The following is a 22352-nucleotide window of genomic DNA, read 5'->3' on the forward strand; positions in this document are numbered from 1 at the left end:
TGACCTCCCTGCTCAAAAGCCGCATTGGGATTCAGGGTAAACATGGTCGGCAAGTTTACACAGTCTAAGCAAGATGACTTTGGCAAACATCTTCCCAATGACACTGAGAAGTGAAATTCCTATGTAGTTGTTACAGTGACTCCTGTCTCCACTGTTCCTATAAAGAGTAACTATACGGGCATCACATATATCCTGTGTCACTTCACCTTCTTTCCAACACAGGCACAACAATTCATGCAGGGGTTTTAAGAAAACGTTTTTAGAGCATTTGATGAATTCAACTGTGATACCATCTGCATCAGGAGCTTTTCCACATCTTAGGAAGCTAATTACATTCTCAAGATCCTCAACTGTATGTACATTGTCCAACTCCTGTAGTACAGGGAAGGACTCCATGATGTTTAAAGCTGATTCTGTGACAGAATTTCTGATGGTGTACAACTCAGAAAAGTACTCTACTTTTCCATTTGCTTAACTCTGTCCGTAATGTACTCTCCATTGCCAGACTTGAGGGGAGCTGTCTTGCTCTGAGTGGGTCTTCAAGCTTTCTTGATGCCTTTGTATATTCCTCTGATGTTTTCCATGTCAGCAGCAACCTGTATTCCTTCACTGAGCTCAACCCAATATTCATTCGCACACTGCCTCGCGATTCACTGAGCATTTCTTCTCACAGCACATAGTTTCTAAAGAGCACTTTCATTTGGAGAGCGTTTGTATTCAATGAGTGCGCTGCGCTTGGATTCAACGACAGGATTCATTTCACTGCACTTGGCTTCAAACCAGTCATTCATTTTGCTGGTCCTCTTCCCAAAGACATCAAGACAATTTGTCACTTGATTCTGAGATCAATCAGAGGATTGGGAAAGCTTCTTCAAACATGTCTAAGCTTGCCAAGTGTGTCTGGGTAAACAGTAAACTGACAAGACAAACCAAATTTGCCGTCTATAGCGCATGCATCCTGAGTACCTTACTGTATGACAACGAAACATGGACTACATACACTAGACAAGAGAAGAAGCTTAACAGCTTCCACATGCTCTGCCTTCGGCACATCCTTGGCATATCTTGGTCAGATAGGATCAGCAACACAGAAGTGCTCCAACGTACACAATTTCTGAGCATCTACACACTACTGAAGCAAAGACAGCTGCACTGCCTTGATCATGTGTACCACATGCAAGATGGGCACATTCCTAAAGACCTACTCTATGGTGAGTTAGCCTCAGGCCAAAGACCTGCTGGACGCCCCCAGCTTCACTACAGAGATGTATGCAAGAGAGACTTGAGGGCTCTGGGAATAGACACCAGCAGTTGGGAGGAGATGACCAAGGACCGCGCCCAATGGAATTCAGTACTCAGGAGCAGCTTGCACGCAGCTGAGATGAGCCTCCAAGCTCTGGAGGAAGAAAAATGAATGAGACTTAGGAACTGACAGACAACAGAGAGCACAGTTTTCTGATGTGGCTCCTGTATCATACTGCACAGCCACACTGTGGCCTGTGGTTCTTCAAGGCGCTGATGCATGGTCGTCCACAACTGGCAGAAGCATACTACTACTACTACTTCTCTCTCTCTCTCTCTCTCTCTCTCTCTCTCTCTCTCTCTCTCTCTCTCTCTCTCTCTCTATATATATATATATATATATATATATATATATATATACATATAAAACCCCTTAAGTTGGCACTCAAATGAGTCTGTGATAACAATAATGTGGATTTTGCTTCCAACCAAGCAAATAGCAACCCAATAATGGTTGCTTTCTGTGAATTTCTTTAATGTCCTCAAGTCAAGAAGCATTTATTAAGGGGACAGCTAGGTGGCATAGTGGATAAAGCACCATCCCTGTATTCAGGAGGACCAGAGTTCAAATCCAGCCTCAGACACTTGACACTTACTAGCTGTATGACCCTGGGAAAGTCACTTAATCCTCATTGCTCCACCCCCCCAAAAAAGCTTGCTATGTCATCCAATGAATATATTACAGTAACATTACCTAACATGCCTAGATTTTCTTTCTGTTTTTTTGACATTTAATACCAATGTAAAAAGTTTGACTTCCCATCATTCATCCCTCACTCCCTCACATTCATCCCTCTGTGACCAACTCATCTACTTTTTGTATTATGTTTCTTTGATGATATCATTTTAACATATTTTGCTGAACAATTCCTTGTTGTTATTTTGTTGTTGAGAGTGTCAATCATATGCCTCGCCATTATGTTTTAAGTGTTCCTCGACTTCAATTCTTCATAGACTATATGGCTCCATAACTTGAAGCCATATAGTATTGCTGGCAACATACTGATGGTAAAACAATGGACCTTTTTCTTCTAAAAAATATGTTTAGGGACATTGAGATAGAATTATAGTTTCCCCAAAACAATCTAGGAGGTTAGTATTGTTTTCTGTGGTTCAATTCCGGGCTCAATTCATAAGATTTGTTCAAAAGCATCAAGATAAAATAAAAGAATTTTTTTTCAGTGATAGTATATGCTTCTTCAATATTTCTAAATATTCTATCAGAGTCTTCACAGTTTTTATAGGAAACAAGTGTTGTTCATCCTTCATTTTCTAAGACAGCCAGTAACATCACAGGTGATATCTTGACTTGATTGTTTATTGGATTTAAGTGAGGCAGAGTTTTGCAAGTGATCAGGCTCTCACTCATTGAAGTTCAGTGGCAGGGCAAAAGACAAGATAACTGGGAAAAAGTCTTCACATGCTGTAGTGTATGGTGTGTTGAGGGAGTTATAGCAAATCTGGTGTGATGGCTTGCTGAGTCCTTTTCAGGGCTCCTTTTCTATGTTTGGTGTCTACCTGTACCCAACTCTCAGCTGTGTCAAAAATCAAATACATATTAGCAACCAAATATACATTAAAGGGAATCTCACCTTTCCAAACTTGGGACTCTGTTAAGCACAAACACTGAAACATTTGGCCTCAGAGACTTAATAGTTGTATAAGTGGAGGGAATGTTTGTGCATTATTTTATTTATTTTTTTTTTAGTGAGGCAATTGAAATTAAGTGACTTGCCCAGGGTCACACAGCTAATAAGTGTTAAGTGTCTGAACTCAGACACTTTGAACTCAGGTACTCCTGACTTCAGAGCCAGTGCTCTATCCACTGCGCCACCTAGCTGCCCCTGTGCATTATTTTTTGTTTGCAGATGATTGTGCACTCCAAGCAGCTGAGATGCAACAAAGTGTGAACTAATTCTCTGCTATTTGGGATCATTTTGGCCTAACAATTAACACCAAGAAAACATAGATGCTCCATCAGCCAGCACCATGCTATCCATACTTGGAACCATAAGTTACATAAAATGAAGAAATTTTGAATACTGTGGATAAATTCACTTACCTTAGTAGTCTACTTTCCAGGAATGTACACATTGATAATGAGGTTGATGCACACATTGCCAGAGATAGCTCAGCATTTGTGAGGCTATGAAGGAAAGTTTGGGAGAGAAGAGGTATTATTAGACTGATTACCAAAATAAGGGTCTATAAAGCCATTGTGCTGACTTCATTGCTGTATGCCTGTGAAACCTGGACAGTATACCAGCACCATGCTAAGAAACTGAATCGATTCCATTTTAATTGTTTTAACATGATTTTGAAGAACACCTGACAGCATAAGAAGCCAGACACTCAGGTCCTCTTTTTGGCTAAGCTGCCAACATTCAAACTCTACTGCTGGCCACATTGAATGACAAATCTACCTATGCCTAAAAGACTATTTTGTGAAGAACTCACAAAAGGCAAGCACTCACATGATAGTCAGAAAAAGTTATATAAGGACACTTTTGAGGTCTCTCTTAAGAACTTTGGTATTGAATGCATGACATGGGAGACACTAACACAAGACCACCCAGCGTGGCATACCCTCATCAGAGTAAGTGCTGTTCTCTATGAGCAAAGCATATTTGAAATAATTCAAAGAAACATGAGATGTACAAATTTAGAGAATCCAATCGAAATGTTAACATGGTTATCAGTGCCCAACCTGTGGTAGAGCATTCTGAGCTTGGTCTGATCAGCCAGAGTCAACACACTGTAACTTGACTCTAATATAATGATGTCATTTTTGGTCCTCTTTGAGAACAAAGGACAACTAGTGGCACAAACTTAGAAAAGTCATTTAACTTCTGTGTGCTTTAGCTTCATCATCTATGAAATGGGAATTATAATAGCACCTACCCCCTAGGTTTGTTATAAATATTAAATAAGATATTTTCAAAATACTTTGAAAATCTTAATGTACAATATAAATGCTAGTGATAATGATGATGATGATAATGGTGGCGGTGGTGATGATGGTGATGATGTCGTTCTAGGATCCTTCTTCTACCTAGACCAATAGCAGCATTTTATCTGGAATTTCTAGAATTGTTTTCCCACACAGCATCTAAGAATCCCATGAAGTACAAGATCAAATAAGTCTGAAGTTTGTATTCACAATTCTTACATTAGCAAGAATCCATTTTTAAATATTATTCATACCTGATCTGTATGTGGTTTATGGTTTAAATATGCATTTCTCTTGTTAACATCTTGTTTCTTAACAATCTAGCCACAAATTTTGTATAATGTACAAAAGAATGAATTGTAGGTGCCTTAGGAATTCTTAATGTTTACTTCAGAATTGTTATACATTTTAATTTTAAAATTTTAGTTAAAATTATATTTCCTACAAGACAATTCATCATCCTTATGAGCCAAAATAAAGTTACGTGTATGTGCAAAACAGAAAGGAGATAAACATATGCCTTATCGTTATGGAATTGAGCTGAAATCATGATTTTAACTAACACTTTAAAGACAGAGTACAAACTACCATTCATCCTGAAATGATCCATCTTTAGAAACAGGGACTGTAGATTTTCTTTCTTCCTGCCCAGGGTAAATGTATGTGATATGGAGTAATCTTAGAGCACAACGCACATTTGTTTTGTGTCCCATTTTGTACAGCAACTGTTGAATAAAGAGGAATCCAGAAAGAATTACAATAGTGGAGACACTGATGTAGCAGTATTAAGAGGAGATCATATAACTCAGGCTCAGATTGCACCCTTAAGAAATCATGTTGAATTTCACAACAGTTAAGCATCTTGATAAATCCTTCTGAGTGTGATGAAAGCAGTTTACAAAAATAGCATAAGAGTACATACTGGATAACATCTCAGATACATCAATTCCATCCCCAGAACCTTTAGGGTATTGTATTTAACGAGAGGTAGAGCAAGGTTATGTTACAAAAGTATCATCAATCCTGTTGAGCTATAGCAAATGACCTTTCTTTAAAATCACACATGGAACAATTGTCCAAAAAAATATGTGCTTATTTTAATAAACTTAATAAGCTTATTTTAGACATGATGAGGCCATATGTTAATGTTATCTGTATATTGAAAGCTGTATTTCACATTTATTTTATTTGAGTTCAGTAATATGATCTGCTTAGAGAAGAAGATTGATGTTACTTTTGTTTTATGGCTATATGCTTATGCAGTTGGCTCCTGTCAAAATTACAAAGCATATTTTTAAAGAAATAATTAGTTGACTAATAATAGTTAATGTTTTCTTCTCTTTGCATCCCCCATTCTTAGTACAATAGCTGGCAATAGTAAGTAGTTAATAAATCTTTATTGACGGACTCAGTGACATATCTATATACGTTGTTTTCCCCCAGCAAACCACAAGATTTTTAAAGACAGGGATTATTTTCATTTCTTGGTACCCTTAGTCCCTAGCACAGAGCTAGACACATAGTAGCCGCATAAATGCTAGTTAAATGTAAGAATACTTTAAAAGACTTGGTCATTTTATGTACAAAAAATTATGGCAGCTCTTTTCTAGTGCAAAGAATTCAAAATTGAGGTGATGGCCATCAATTGGGGAATGGCTGAACAAATGGTGGGGTGTGTCTCTGATGGAACACTATTGTGCTATAAGAAATGAAGAGCAGGCTGCTCTCAGAAAAACCTGGAAAGACTTACATGAGCTAATGCAAAGTGAAAATTGTACTGTATACAAAGTAACAGCAGCACTGTAAGATGATCAGCTGTGAATGACTTTGCTGTTCTCAGCAATACAATGATTCAAGACAACTCTAAAGGACTTATGATGAAAAATGTGATCCATCTCCAGAGAAAGAACTGATGGTGTCTGAATGCAAATTGAATTATATTTTTTAGTTTATTTTTCTTGAGGATTTTTTCCTGTTTTTTTTCACAACCTAATGTGGAAATGTTTTGCATGACTGCACATGTATAACTTATATTGAATAGCTTGACATCTTGGGGTGGGGAGGGAGGAAGAAAGAATTTGGAGAACAAAGTTTTAAAAATGGATATTAAAATTATTTTCCCATGTAATTGAGAAAAAATAACATTCTAAATAAATGGGGGGAAAAGACTTGGTCTTGTAAAAGACCCAGTATGTATGCTTTCATCAACAATATTCTATGTCAAACTAGCCTCATTTCCGCCTTTAAGATTAATGGATAATGGGAATGCCCAAAATATTATCTGCCTAGATTTTAACAAGTATTTGACAAAATGTCAAGTTATTCTGATAAGGTAGAAAAATCAAGGCTAGGAAATTAATTGTGTTAGGGATATGTAGACATTGATGCTTCATCATGAACATGAAAAAACCCTAATGGGGTGCCCAGATGTTTTTTATACCTCCAATATCTTGGAATAAAATATAGCTAGCATCCTTATCACATTTTCAGATGATATAAGCCATAGAGACACAGCTAACATGTTGGGTGACAGTAAGGATCCAAAAATATATCAACATACTTCAATATGAATACAATAGGAAACTTAATAGTTGTAACTATACTTTAATTTAGATTCAAAAATAAACTTTAAGAGTATAAGATGGGGGATGTATCATTAGCTGATCACACAAGCATCTGACTTTTAGCGGACTTCAAGATCAACGTATATCAACAATATGATGTGGCAGTAAAAAACGTAATACTATATATTTTTATATTTATATATTTTAACCAATTTTGCTGGTCTTAGAATTTATTCAGCAGAAGTACATAATATATATACACATATATACATACATATACATATATACATATATATATATATACAAGAATATAGGGATATTTATGATTGCTTCTTCACTCAACATAAAATATTATGAGAGAAAAGTAATGAGTTCTGTATTCTTGGGGGAAAAAAAAGATTCCAGAAAAAAAAGAAAATGTCATCCATATACATGGATGTTATATATTTTTTCCCCATTATCACAATGGGGGATTACATTCATTATGTATGTGTACTTAGTAAAGCAAAGAGTAAAATGAATGGCAGTGAATTGTTATTAATATGTTGAGCCTATAAGGAGACAAAACGGGGTATTACAAAGGAGATGACAGGAGTACAGATATACATCTAAGGTCAAGCAAGGACTTGGGGGGTTAGGAAAGTGATAGCATTGAGGAAAAGTTCCACAGTCAGCAGACAGGAGTCATTAATATGCTGATGATAAAAGAAACAAGTACACCAATACAAACTAAATTTTTTTTAGGGACAATGAGTAACTAGGACCCAAGTTCTAGGACTATTAACTGACAAGCCATATAAAAGAAGTAAACACAAATTAACAAAATTAAAGAAGAGAATTACAAAATTATAGCAAAAATACATTTAAATAAATAGAAATAGGAGCTATAAAAGGTACATACTTTTAGATAGTTCTAGGGGTTTTTTTTAAGTAAAAGAGGGAAACAAAATTATCAGTGCCAAAAATTAAAAAGGATGATTCATAACAAATAAATTATAAAGGAAATTATTAGAAACTATTTTGTCCAATGAGAGGTCAATGAAAAGGCAATTTAAATGAAATGGGTAAATACTGACAAAGATACAAAATGCCCAGATTAACAGAGTAAGAAATAGGAATCATAAACAGTTCATTCTCAAAAAAAAAAAAGAAAGAAAGAAAGAAAGAAAGGAATTGACAAAGTTACAAATAATATAAAAAAGGAAAAGAAACAAGACTAGATATATTCATAAGTGAATCCTATTAAAGAACACATAATTATAATATTATATAAATTATTTGCAAATAAGGAAAAGAAGGGATTCTACAAAATTATTTGTAAGTATAGATGTGAAATCTAAACTTAGAGAGAAGAGAGAAAAGAGGGAAACAAAAACATATTATGAAGAAAATAGAAAAGCAAGACATGCATCAAAACAGTCAGTCGGAGAAGAGTCCATGATGAAATGATGGAGATAAACATGAGATAAATGAGATAATTTTTACTGCACAAAATTGAAGTTTTATATAAACAAAATTAATGCAATCAAAACTTAGAGGATACCAATTAACTGGAAAAAATACTTGCAGCAAGTTACTCTAAGATCTGATATCTGATAAGATGATTCAAATATATAATACCAAGGACCATTTCACATCAATCATAAAGGGTATATGAACAGGCATTTCTCAAAGAACAATTTCTAAGTTATCAAGAGTCATATGAAAAAGTCCACAAATCACTAATAATTAAGGAAATGCAAATTAAATAACATATTCCACTTCAAGCTCATTAAATTAAAAAAAAAATCACAGGGAGTAGCTAGGTGGTGTAGTGGATAAAGCACTAGCACTGTATTCAGGAAGGCTGGAGTTCAAATCCAGCCTCAGACACTTGACGCTTACTAGCTGTGTGACCCTGGGCAAGTCACTTAACCCGCATTGCCCCCCCCCCAAAAAAAACCATTAAAAAAAACCAATGATCTCAAAAAAAATCACAAAAAGGAGGATGACATTTTTTGGAGGGGCTATGGGAAAATAAGCATATTTATGATATTGTTACAGCTTTGAGTTGGTGTGAACATTGTCAAAAACATTTTGAAACAACCCCTAAATCCTAAACTAGGGATACACATAGCCTTTGAGATATGAAATAATAAGAAAAAAAAATGAGTCCTCAAAACCCAAACAACATCAACTTTTTCATTAGGGTTTGAATCCCCATCTTCTTCTAGTAAATAATAAGGCCAAGCTAGAAAGAATTGGTGGCATAGTGGTAACAGTTCAAAAGAGAAACTGAAAGGAGAAAGTGAAATAATACCTGAGTTGTGGCAGATAATGGGGAGAATAAGGTGAATTATTTGCCTGCAACATGCATCTTGAAACAGATGACTTGGAATGAAGTTGATACCTCTGCAAGGACTGACATGAGTCCCCTCCCCCACCAAAAAAGTGCCTTCCCTTTTCCTAAATTTACCTCCTCACTTTTGTCCCATGGCAGACACGATAATATATGCTGCCTGATATTTTTAATTAAATATTCCCTGCACCCTGTTTTTTGCAACAAAAATGAAGAAACCATGAGCTAAATATGGATAAATATAAATTTATTCCAGACCAGAGAATCAAACCTCCCCTGAATATCTGTATTTTTCCCAACTGGGGGCTCAGAGCTATAATAATTGTCCTAATACATTTTTTGTACTATAAACCCACTAGAACAGCAGAGGAAGGAATAATATCAACTAGAGGAACTTAATCTTTTCTCTAGATCAAAGAAGGTGGCTAATTTTTGCAATAAGAGATAGCTTATTAAAACTCTAGGCAGAGTTTTAAAACAGCAGGGAAAAGAGAACAGTGTCCAATGAACACTCTACCAGGATAGAAATGAGATAATTATAGGAGGGATTCAGATCTGTACCTTTCCAGGAAAGATAATAAAGCAGAACAGATTGAGTGTCTACTGGTCAAATGTATTTAGTTACTTTAAAATATACATCTATACCTAGTAGTATTATCAACTAGAGTCTCTTCTGGTATTTAAATAATGAGCTCTGTGCTATTTTCTTAGGATTTTAAAATTATGTTTTTAAGTGGGAATTCATCCTTTCTTTTCCTAGATGTATTAATTTTGTCTTGTACAGAAACATTTCAATTTCATGCAATCAGAATTATCTATTATATCTTTTGTTATTGTCTCTATTCATTTGATAGTTTGATTTCTATAGCATTAAAATAATAAATTTAAACATTTACATAGGCCAAGATCTAATCAGAAAGTAAAAGAAATTCTAAGTTTGGATTAATGGGTGCATTTCTGTTCATTGTGTTTGCTCAGACATATCTGTGGAAGTTCTGAGTCTCCCTTTAGTCAGACAAGTGATACAGAAATTGATGTCTCTTTGACCAAGATTTGTGTGATCCATATCACATAACCCAAGACCCTCAGTTTAATATAGCCCATCTCCCATTGTGTTAACCAATCAGAGTTAATTGGGACCCCTCAGTTTCACCTATTCTTTGAAGGACATATAAACTGTGAACCCATCACTATAAGGGGTCTTTGGTCTAGGAGAGATGGCCAAATAAACATGCTTTTATTAAGAAATGTGATGGCCTTATTAATAAAATGATTTAATTACCCAGAAAGTATGTATCTTCGAAATTTTTAATCATCACACAGCAGTACCACTACTACATCTTTTTCCCAGAGAGAAAATGAAAAGGTAAATGACTTATATGTACAAAAATATACATAGTACTTCTTTTGTGATGGCAAAGTATTGAAAATCAAGGGGATGCTCGTCAATTGAGAAATGACTGAATAAGTTGAAGCATACGATTATAATGGAGTTTGTGCTTTAAGAAATGATGAAAGAAATGTTTTCAGAAAAACATGGCAAGATCTATACAAATTGATGCAAAATAAAATGAAAAGAACTAAAAGATCATTGTGCACAATTAGCAACAATGTTGCAATGATGATCAACTCTTAAAGACTTGCCTACTCTGATTAATACAATGATCCAAGAAAATTTCAAAGGACTAATTATGAAAAAAATGCTATCTAGCTCCAGAGAGAGAACTGATGAACTCTGAGTGACAATTGACATACTATTTCCTTTCCTTTCCTTTCCTTTCCTTTCCTTTCCTTTCCTTTCCTTTCCTTTCCTTTCCTTTCCTTTCCTTTCCTTTCCTTTCCTTTCCTTTCCTTTCCTTTCCTTTCCTTTCCTTTCCTCTCTTTTCCCTTTTCTTTCTTTCATTTTTTTACTATGTTCTTCAACATGGCTAATATAGAATTATGCTTTATGTGATTCTATCTGCATAACTAAACTAATATCATTTTCCTTCTCATTGTGTGGAGAAGTGAAAGGGAGTTTTAAGGCTAAAATTCTAGCTAGTCTGTCTAAAATATCTAATGAGTGGTCACCAATAAATTATAAGCTTTAGAAAGAGTTAGACTTTTAAGCATTTATTAAGGAGAATAAGAATTTGGTAAAGAGAGAGAGAAAGGCCTACATTCATCTATCTATTAAAGGGAGAGCACATTTCTTGCTCCCTTCTCCACCAGCATCCTCAGGAAAGAGAAAGAGTCAGAGCACCTGGCTCCCCCTTCTTCCTCCCACCAGAAAATGTCACTTCCTGACGCCAAAGAAAAGACGCATGGTCTTGCTCTCAAAGACCTTCACCTCATGGGCGGAGCTCTTCTACAGTAAGTCTCCAGCAGGTGGCATCATTCTACTTGTTACAGTTCCCCACTTTGTTTCTTCAAGAAACTCCCCATTTCCTTGATGAAACAGTCAAAAATGACAGAATAAAATAACCTATGCTAACAATATAATGTTATTAACAATATAGAAAAGGGAGAGAGGAAAGTTTTGTCCAGAGGGGTGGGTTTTTTTGTCCTCCTGAACTGGCACTTTGACATTGGTCTTCCAAAGGGAGGGCCTCTGCAGAGAGTACATGTTACAGATGGTGTATATTATAACAGAAAGAGAAAAACAACAACAACAACAACAACAACAACAACAAAACTGTTCATTTAAAGTCTCTGAAAGTCTTTTCTCAGATGTCCTCTAGGTGTAGTCGTGGAATGGAAGTCTTTTCAAGGGTTGATGTGTGGATGCTGGTAATCAGACCAATTTTAAATCTCACAGGAGGGAGAAAATCTGGAACTAAAAATGTAAAAGGAAAATAATTTTAAAAATAAATAATAAATGAACAATTTTAAAATAATGCATTTAGAAATGATGTAATTACACATTAATTTGCAATATTTATATTCTTCAAAACATTTTTCCTAAATGATCCATGTAGTGATGAGATATGTGCATTTCCTTAGCATTTCCATTCAAAAGAATCCATATATCATTGTCTCCAGTTTTACTAGTAGTTCAATATTATATTTTCCCTTTTATTCATCTTTTTAAAAGATTTATTCTAATGAGAGAGATAGATCATTAAAGTATCTTACCAACATGGTTCTATTATATATATATTTTTAAACTTTAGTTATATTTTTCCATTGAAAATTTAGATATTATGGCAGTGGGGACATCTGAGTTTAAGTCTAATATTAGATTGTGACCTATAGCAACTTTCAGCATAATATGAGTTCCTTGCTGATCTGTATTTATACTTTGGATTTTTGGTGCTATTTTCTCTGATAGCAGGTTTATAACTCCTACTTTTTTGGATTCAACTGATATAATGCTAAATTTTGTTCCAACTCCCCATTTTCATTCTCCTTAAGTCTTTGTTTTTGTTTTGTTTTTTGTGGGGAATGAGGGTTAAGTGACTTGGGCAGGGTCACACAGCTAGTTAGTGTCAAGTGGTGGAGGCTGGATTTGAACTCAGGTACTGCTGAATACAGGGCTGGTGCTTTATCCACTGTGCCACCTAGCTGCTCCCATGTCTTTGGTTTGTAAATGTGCTTCTTATGAACAAAAAAGCAAAAGCTTTTGCTTTCTTATCCAAATTCTCATTTTCATTTCATTGGACTGTATAATCCATTTTCTTCTAATTGTGTTTATGGTATTGGTTTTAAAAATATAGTTTGCTCTCTTCCTCTCAATTTTAAGACAATATTTTATCCCCACAATTGTTTTTGGTTAATGTACTTTAGGTCAACCATATTCTCAAATGTTCTTCTCCTTCAGCCTCAACACTACCTCTTCTCATTTTTAAACACTTTCCTGGTTTAGAAATAATACTCCAGTGATTGATTCCATTTAATTTCTTCCTTTTTATTTGTGTATTTCTTCCTATTCTCCTCCTCTTTTCCATTGACTAATTAATCAATTATAAAAAACCGTTCTCCTCCCCTACTTTATAGTTTTTTCTTAATTTTATGTTCCAATTTAAAATTATTTCTTTACCTTGATTTCTTCATCATGTGTTTTTTTTTCTTTTTCAATATATTGTAAACTTTGACACATGAACTTAATCTTTATTTATTCCTTTTTTAGTTCAGGATCATCATGGGATTAAAGATCCTGAAATATGAGATTTGAATTTTCTCTTCTAAGAAATTATGTTATGAATTATATATTTATACACTTTTATATTTTTTCCTCTCCTCCCTCTTTTTTGTGGTGCTCCACTTTTAGAAGTATCAATTCATATGAGCAATGAAGAAGATAGGTTTATTGTACAACAGTAGAATTTTTCCCTCCATTGGATCATACAACCCAATTCTAACCTCTGCAAGGCCTATGATCATTTTCTTTCTCCTTGGCTATGAGTTTTCTTGTTCAAATTCCCCTTTCCCTCCTTCTGGATTCCAATTTCTGTTATACTAGGGTAAAGTGTTGCCCAATGAGGTATAATACTCTCTCAGAGGAAGCACTTTTCCTGAGCACCAAATCCTCAAAGATCAGGCTAATTGTAAATTGAGCTTCACGTATATAGCTCTACCACAGTGAGAAGTTTCTTCAAATGAACCCCCTATTATAACTGAATAGAGGTTTTTGTCCTTCTCCGCAATAATATCTCTAATGAAATCTTTGTCTTTTCCACCTCACTACTTCAGTTATAGGCATTCTTGCTTAGTATTTTCCCTTTTTTATCATTGATATTATTGGAAAATAATAAAGATTCTCCTACATCTTCTACCTCCCCTCTCTCTTCTTATATGCCTTCCTATTCTTCAGTTTGATATGTAGGAAGCACAATGGATAGAACACCAGACTTGAAGTCAAGAAGACTCATCTTCCTGAGTTCAAATCTGAGCTAAGACACTTGGTAGCTCTGTGATCCTGGGAAAGTCATTTAACCCTGTCTGACACAGTTTCCTCATCTTTAAAATGAGCTGGAGAAAGAAATAGCAAAGTACTCCAATATCTTTGCCAAGAAAACACCAAATGTCATCATAAAGAATGGGACAGCAATATTTTTTTTATTCTTGTTTAGTCCAACCAAATAAGTTGATTCCCACATTGGGCTTTGAGGATTCTGAGGTTTATTCTGTTATTTATACTTCTACAATTATTTTTCCTATCAGTGCCACTAATACCTTAAAAAATTTAGATAGAAATGTCTTAATTGGTCCTCTATTATTACTTTTTTAAAAAATGTCATAAATATTTTTATCTTTCTAGGTTTGTCCCCATATATTATTTTTGGATATGGGATAATCTTTCCACAAATAGTTCTTTTCTTACTAGTTATATTTATTTACCTTTCTTATTTTTCTTTGGTTAAAGGGTATTTTCTTTTTTCTTTTTTTTTCTTTTTTGGTGGGGCAATGAGGGTTAAGTGACTTGCCTAAGGTCACACAGCTAGTAAGTGTCAAGTGTCTGAGGCTGGATTTGAACTCAGTTCTTCCTGAATCCAGGGCTGGTGCTTTTTCCACTGTGCCACCTCACTTCCCCAAAAGGTATTTTCAAGTAAAATAATTAGTACACATCTGTTATTATTATTATTACTGGTAGGAATATTTCTAATATCTTTCTTTTATTGAAAGTCCAGTTTTGTGTGTGATTATGTTCATATTTGCAGGTCATGTCATTTATTTTGGCTGGCTCTTGAGTTCAAAATTAATATTTTTGGCTTTTGTAAAAATCATGTATTCTTTTAACCTTATTGCTTTTTGCTTCTCTTTTTCAGATTATCCCTCACATCCATATATTTTTCCCAATATATTTTTTTATCTTTGGAGAGATTCACCACCATGGGTTCAAGTTTTTTTATGCTGATAATTATTTCTGTTGTATAAGCAATAAACTCTTTCATTTGTTTCTTTTATTTTTTCCTCAAAATTCTGCTTCTTTGGGGTTTTTTTGGAACCATTGGAGAATAGCCTTCTGTGCCTTAAGGGTTTGTTAGGAATCCATATGTTTTGTCTGGTGTTTCCCCATATTCTTTTCACTCATACTATTTATTAGGATATATTTTGCAATTTTTTAAACTTTCTTAGTAACCATCTTCAATTCTGATTTCAGTATCCCAATTATTGATTTATCTGCTTATAGTCTAGGTTGTTAGCTGAATTTTCTTCCACAAGATCTCCAAGGGTTTTAACTTTTTCCCCTTTTATTGCCAGGCCTTTTTTTGATGCTTTAGCTTTTGATGGTTGGTTTATCCCCAGAGGCTGTATTTCAAAGCTGTCTCAGCCTCCTCTTGTGTTGGGGAATTCATTTTTCACTGGCCTCAGTCCATTCCCTAAGTCATTTCTCAGGAGATAGGCCTGGCCTCAGTTGGAAACTAATTCTTTTTTTTTTTCCCTTAGATCCAGTGAAGTCCTACATGTTTCTTTCTGCTTTTAGTTCTCTCACAGAGCATAGGGTCCCAATTGAAGCATAGTCCAATCCTCCTATAACAATCCTTTCCCAAACTTAAGTGGCTGGGCAGAGTTGAGAACCTCCCCACAAAATTGTGGAGTGGAAATGGAAACATTATTTGCTGGCAGACAATGCAGCAGCAGAGAATTTGTGGAATAGGTATCAAAGCACAAGCTGATTATTAGTTAAATGCACCCTTCCTGAGATGTGGAGGCTATGGGGATGTTCATGAATATGCTGAGTGAGCAAATTAGGGATCATGATTTTCCACTGTTAACTCGAAATGGTACTTTATCAAGATTTTTCTTCCCTTGGCCTGTGGAGACAACTGTAGGCAGCTAGGTGGAGCAGTGGATAGAACATTAGGCCTGGAGTCATGAAGACCAGAGTTGAAATTCTGCTTTAGACACTTAATAGTTTTGTGACTAGGAAAATCACTTAACCTGTTATTGCCTCAGCTAACTATAAATGATGATACTGATAGTACCCTCCTCCCTGGGTTGTTGTGAGGATTAATTGAGATATCTTTAAAGTGCTTAGCAAACAATAGGCACTATACAAATGCTAGCTATTATTTGGGGATGTGGGAGCTAATTGCTACAGAGTATGTAGAGCACCAGTCTTAGACACTTACTAAATGAGTGACCCTCAGCAAGTCACTTAACCTCTATTTTCCTCAGCTTCCTTATTAGTAAAATAATAGCACCCACCTCCCAGGGTGGTTGTGAGAATAAAATGAGGTGATATATATAATGTACTTAGTGCAGTGCCTGGTACACAGTAGATGCCATATAAATTTATATTATATTATACATGTTATACTAAGTTATTTTATAGCAATTATACCATATTATATTACACCATACTATGCCATGCTATATTGTATGATATTATGTTGTATTATATTTTGTATAGTCATGTCATGTCCTATTGCATCATATCATGTTGTGCTATGCTCTGTCATGTTATACTGTACTATACTGTCATGTCATGTTATATCATATCAAACTATACTATGTTATGGGCAGCTAGATGGCACAGTGGTTGGAGCACTGGCCCTGAATTCAGGAATATATGAATTCAAATCTCCCCTCAGACACTTACTAGTTGTGTGACCCTGGGCAATTGCTTTAACCCCAATTTGCCTTAAACATCCAGGGCCATATTCAGTTGTCATGATATATATTTTCCCATTGCACCCAGAAGGTTCTGGAGGAGAGAGTGAGGTTGATGATTTTACATAGCCCTCCTTCACTTAAATCCAATTCAGTGCAAACCATGCTATCACCCTGGTGTCATGGTCCTCTTCAAGAATGAAGGACAGTAGGGACAGCTAGGTGGAACAGTGGATAAAGCACTGGCCCTGGATTCAGGAGGACCTAAGTTCAAATGTGGCCTCAAACACTTGACACTTACTAGCTGTGTGACCCTGGGCAAGTCACTTAACCCTTATTGCCCTGCAAAAAATTTTTTAAAATAAAAAATAAAACAAACAAACAAAAATAATGAAGGGCAAACAAAAAGAATACTGTTATGTCATCTCATGTCATGCATATCATGTTGTAACGATTGGAATGACGGCACCTGCTGGATACTTACTGTAGAAGAGTTCTGCCCATGAAGTGAAGGTCTTTGAGGGCAAGACCAGGAGTCTTTTCTTTGGTGGGAGGAAGTGACGCGGACTAGTGGGAGGAGGAAGGAAGAGACTGGCGCTGACTCTGGGGCTCTTTCCTTTGGACTCTGGTGGAGAGCGGAGCTAGAAATGTACTCTCACTTTAATAGATAGGAATCTAGGCCTTTCTCTCTCTTTACCAAAATTCTTATTCTCCTTAATAAATGCTTAAAAGTCTAACTCTTGCTAAAGCTTATAATTTATTGGCGACCACTCATTAGATATTTTAGACAGTTTAACTAGAATTTTAGCCCTTAACAATGTCATATCATATATCATATCATATTGTACTATATTATGATATATTATTCTGTCATACCATATCATATCATATATACCATACTGTATTACATATTAACACTTCTCATGCAAAATTCTTCTTTCAGTTATTATTGGGTTTTTCTTTTTGTTGTTGTTAGTGGGAACTCTATCAAATATCTAGTACTCAATCTTTTGAGGTAATATGACATCAATTTGTTTTTTTTTAATATTTTTTATATCTTCCACTTTTCAGATTTCTTTTCATTTTTGTGATCAATTTTGCTTGAATTATGCTGATGAAAATATTCACACATTCTCTCTCTTGATCCTCTGTTACCATTTGTGTACACCTTCTCTATATCCTTTTGTACCTAATTAGAATTATTGATTGGTATTACTTTGATTATATATTTCTTCTTCTCTTCAAAACATCAAGCATTTATTAAGCATCATGAATTGTTTTAAGTGCTGAGAATACAAATAAAAACACAAAACAGTTCTTGCTCTTAAGGGCTTACAGTCTAATAGGGGAGACTATATACAAGCATCTCTGTACAAAAAAAAGAGCAATCTATTTATCATCCTATATGCTAAGTGGGAGAAAATCTCAGAATAAAAACATTAAAATAAATGAACACTTGGAAAGGCCCTTTATAGAAAGTCCAACTTTACCTAGGACTTGAAGTAAATCAGGGAAGCCAAGAGAGATGAGGAGGGGAAGAATTTCAGGCATGGAAGATAGCCAGTGAAAATGCCTAGAGTTGGGAGATGGATTATCTTTTATGAGGAATAGAAAGGAAATCAGTGTCACTGAATCACATAGTACATAAGTGATGTGAGGCTTAAGATTTCAGAAAACTGGAAAGTGAGGAAAAGCTTTAAAAACCAGAAAGAATTTCATATTTTAACTTAGAGCTACTAGGGAATCACTGGAGTTGATTCAATTGGAAAGGATGATGTTAGGATATGGTAAGACTTGTGCTTTAAGTAGGTGTCATCCTGTGTCACAAATCAGATAATGCATTCCTGCATCAGTCCCTCAGCCTCCTTCCTAATATCCATACCATATTAAAGTCATAAAAGAGGTTGGTATTTTTTCCTTATAAATGAACTTAAAAAATTTGAAATAATATAGATCATTCCTCATTATTTACTTAATATTAATAAGCTTTTCTTTTGCTATTCCTTTGTGCTTATTGTTCTATGTTTTTGTTTAATAATAATTGCAGGAGAAATATTCTATTCATTTCTCTATTTTTTTTTCACAGAAAGGCCTCAATTTTCCCTGCTTGGTTAAACATTCATCTGCTTTATTATTAGATTTAGATTTGTAAGTTGTTATTTTGTGTTATAGTTTGAAACTTATTTTCAAAATATAAGATTCCATTCTCTTCTCTAATTTTTCATCACTCTGGAAAAATTTAGTGGAAATTGAATTTATTTCTATTTATATATGAAGTAATTTTTTCTTCTTTTGAAAGAATATGATATTGAAGAATATTGAAATTGTTAAATTTAATCACCTAATATAGTATAGTTGGAGGTGATATACTTCTTTCCCAAGGTAATATATGGATTCTCTCAATCAATGCTTTACTGATTGTATCCAAAAGGTCAGATTTTTCAATATGGCACATTCTTTTGGGAGCCTATAATTCATAAGTAATATCTGTACATTCTGTGCATTTGTGTATTCTCCAAACAATCATTTTAGCTTATATAAAATTCATGGGTACTTTAAATAGTGTTTTTTCTTTTCTTCAGTCAGATTTTTCTTCATTTTAATATTGTTTCCATATATGTTACTATTTCTTTTATTTCTTCAGAAAGATTATACATATCAGTTTCATTTTCCCATATCTATTGAAATGTCATACTGTATGTTGATAATTCAGTTTTTACCTATATTATTTTTAAATGAATCACATTTCTCTTTTGTAATATTTTAGCATTTGTTGTTATCTTTCCATGCTTTCTGAGAGGTATACAGGATTTTCTATTTTATTCATCATCAGTTCACTTTCCTTTATTTTAAAATATTTACAAAGGGAGCTTTGTATTCTTTTTGAGGATTTATTGCTCATCCTTCCTCTTAGTTTTATTTATTTTATTTATTTTTATTTCTGTTCATTTATCTAATTGTGTTCTGACCTGTCTTTTATGTGTTTTTTTCCATTAGAAATTTTGGTATGTCTGCATTTCTATATTTTTCAATCCTTTATTTTACAGAATTTTCCCTTTTTTTCATCAGTTCCTTTCTAAGCTACTGTACCTGTCAGTACCTTTCTAAGGCTGGACTGCAAAGCTGTCTGCATTTCATAGTACTGAGGGATATAGCTCAAGTTCAGATGAAAATGGTTAAAACAAGTACTGAAAAGAATGATGAGGCAAAAAAAAATATGAAACAGTAAAAGGCATGCTTTATTGCAATGAAGACCAGAATGCTATTAGAGAATATGAAGTTTTAGTAGACAAAGTTAATGTAGCTCAGTTATGTTATTTTCTCCAACTCTGCTTATCAGCCTTTGAGTTGGAAATTAAGAAATAGAAGCTGAAAAAATATATAGGGCTAGTGTTTAGAAAAGTGGTAAAGAAGAAATAAAATGGAGCAAGAGATTTGAAAGTAGGGAAATAGGAAAGGAAGAAAATAAAGACTGAACAGAATTGATCTAACTGAGAAAATATTGAGATCAAGGGTATAGGAAGTTATGGTGAAGGAAAAAAAATAAGCAGAATAAGACAGAGAGAGAATGATTGGGTATCAGATGAAGTCTGTTTTCTTGATAATAGAAAACATTTATAAATGAAGGAATGATGAAGAGTATGGAGCTGAGGTGGAATGGATCATCAGGATTTAATAAATTGAATAACTGGAAATAGTGTTTTTGAGGGAACATAAGCATACATGACAAAGTCCCGTAATATGACAAGATTTAGAGGGCAACAAAAGATTGTCAACCAAAGGCTGAACTCTTTGAGAAATGAAAAAGCATGAGATGGGAGCCAGTAGACAACTGTTAACAGAATGTGGAAGACACATTTAAATAGAATAAATTTCAAAAGAAGGGTAATTCATTGAAGTTTTTCAAAGTTGGTTACCATCAGCTTTCAATGATGTAAGAGAAATAGTCTATGCAGGTGAAATCTCCATTTTATAATTTTGAGGTAAACACCAACATTTTTATGCAAATTTCACTCAATGAGAAACTTATTTTTAGACTGTCCAAAGGGGAACTCATTGAATAATTTATATGGGCTTATAATTAATTAAAGGAAATACTATTTTTTGTATATTGAATGTAATCAATCCATTACTTATTAAGAAGTATTTTGCTGCTAGTAATCATTAATATTTGTTTACTTAAGTAATGGAATAGTTAATTATACTCAACTGATTAATAGGGAGTCATAAAATACAACATTTTTTATATTCAGGAGTGATAATATTTAAAGGAAAAACAATTTTTGTCATTACTTTCATTTATATTCTCAATCTTAACATCATACCAAAATTTCTGGGCTAAAGCTAATGCAGTCATTATGAAGAAAAATTACAATCCTAAAAACATATTAAAAATATAAAAGGAAAGGTTAATTAACTGGATAAGCATTTAAAAATTTAGAAAGTCAATAACATGGGTCTCAGCTTGTTCCACCATCTGTAATATGACTTTGCATGGATTTCCTTTCAACATGTTCAATTATTTTCTATATTCTTCTACATGTCCTCCATCAAGAATTTGCTCACACTTTCTCAACTTAAATTTGAAATAGTAAACATTAAAACTAGAAAAAATAAAACCAACCCAAGTAAATTTTTCAGATGTCTACCACAAAAGAAACACATGTGCAAACATATACACAGATACACTCAAAATAATAGAGGAACTTATAGGGAAAAATGAGATTTTTTGAAAAGCAGTGTTAATATAAGACCTTTCTCTATTTCAAATATCTAACTTTAAATCACTAATTTTTATTTGCTAGGAGAGAGAGAGAGAGAGAGAGAGAGAGAGAGAGAGAGAGAGAGAGAGAGAGAGAGAGAGAGAGAGAGACTTTTTCTTTTATGGGTTCCAGAGATTCACAATATGACTCATAATTTAGTGTTTAACAGAATTCCATTTCTTATGCTATTATTCTATGGTGTTCATTCCAGGGTGTTTTACCTGTTTCTTAATGGCTTAAAAAATAAAATCTCCTTAATAAAGCATAATGGGGAAAGTCTGCTCTGAACATTACATAACATTTTAAATGAAAACAATTTCCTTCATGAACAAACTTAATTCATTGACCCATCTATTATTTGTAAGACAATCAGCTAATTGTTATACTTCATTTTCAATTGATTTTTAGCAATGTAATTTAAATATTCTAATACAAAGTCAAATTTTTTATGTTAAGAGTACCTTATTTGATAAAATAAATAAAACTGGCTAAATGATAGACAAGTATATGCATTTTTGTAGTATATCATAAAAATAGAAGTCCTTTCAAAAATAAAAATAATTTATTGGCACAAGAAGTTTGAATGTTTAAAAGAAACTCTGAAAAAATATTTCTCTTTTTTTGTAGTCATTTTTAAAAGAAAATTAATTAAGAGTAAATTTTATATACTCATTAATTAAGACAATAAACATGTGAGGTTGTTAAATTGTTTTAGAATTTCTACTCGATGAAAAATACTCATGTATACTGTGTATGATGTTTTTCACATTCAAAATTAATGGAAGATCTAACTATATTGCCTTCACTGTGAAATTTAATCATATCCTCTTTCTGAACAGCTACAGCTGACTTATTTGTACTAGAATGGCAGGATCATTAGAAAAGAAATATCATTTTGA

General features: G+C 33.9%; 1 pseudogene; it reads right to left on the reverse strand.

Annotated features, from left to right (window-relative positions):
• Positions 1-683: 683 nt before the first annotated feature.
• LOC122728886 overlaps positions 684-22352 on the reverse strand; it is a 49212-nt pseudogene continuing 27543 nt past the window's right edge.

This window comes from Dromiciops gliroides, chromosome 5 (genome assembly GCF_019393635.1).
Source record: "Dromiciops gliroides isolate mDroGli1 chromosome 5, mDroGli1.pri, whole genome shotgun sequence".
In the NCBI taxonomy this organism is placed as follows: domain Eukaryota; kingdom Metazoa; phylum Chordata; class Mammalia; order Microbiotheria; family Microbiotheriidae; genus Dromiciops; species Dromiciops gliroides.